The following is a 213-nucleotide window of genomic DNA, read 5'->3' as shown; positions in this document are numbered from 1 at the left end:
GAATGTTCTGGAGAGGTGGGTTTCTGACTTGTTTTTAGGTTTTGTTTGGGGGCAAGCGTTTTCTTTCTCTGAGGATTTGGGAGATTTTTACGAGCAAGAAATTGAGCAATAGTCGTTGTGTTTTTCGTTTTCATGTTTTTAGTTTGTGGTTTTGGTTGAGAGAGAGGTTCTTTTAGATTTGTAGGAGGGGAAACGATGTCATTGATCGATCTC

The sequence above is a fragment of the Cicer arietinum genome, chromosome 6, assembly GCF_000331145.2.
Source record: "Cicer arietinum cultivar CDC Frontier isolate Library 1 chromosome 6, Cicar.CDCFrontier_v2.0, whole genome shotgun sequence".
Classification (NCBI taxonomy): domain Eukaryota; kingdom Viridiplantae; phylum Streptophyta; class Magnoliopsida; order Fabales; family Fabaceae; genus Cicer; species Cicer arietinum.
The sequence above is the reverse complement of the archived record's forward strand: the minus strand, read 5'-3'. Positions refer to the sequence as shown.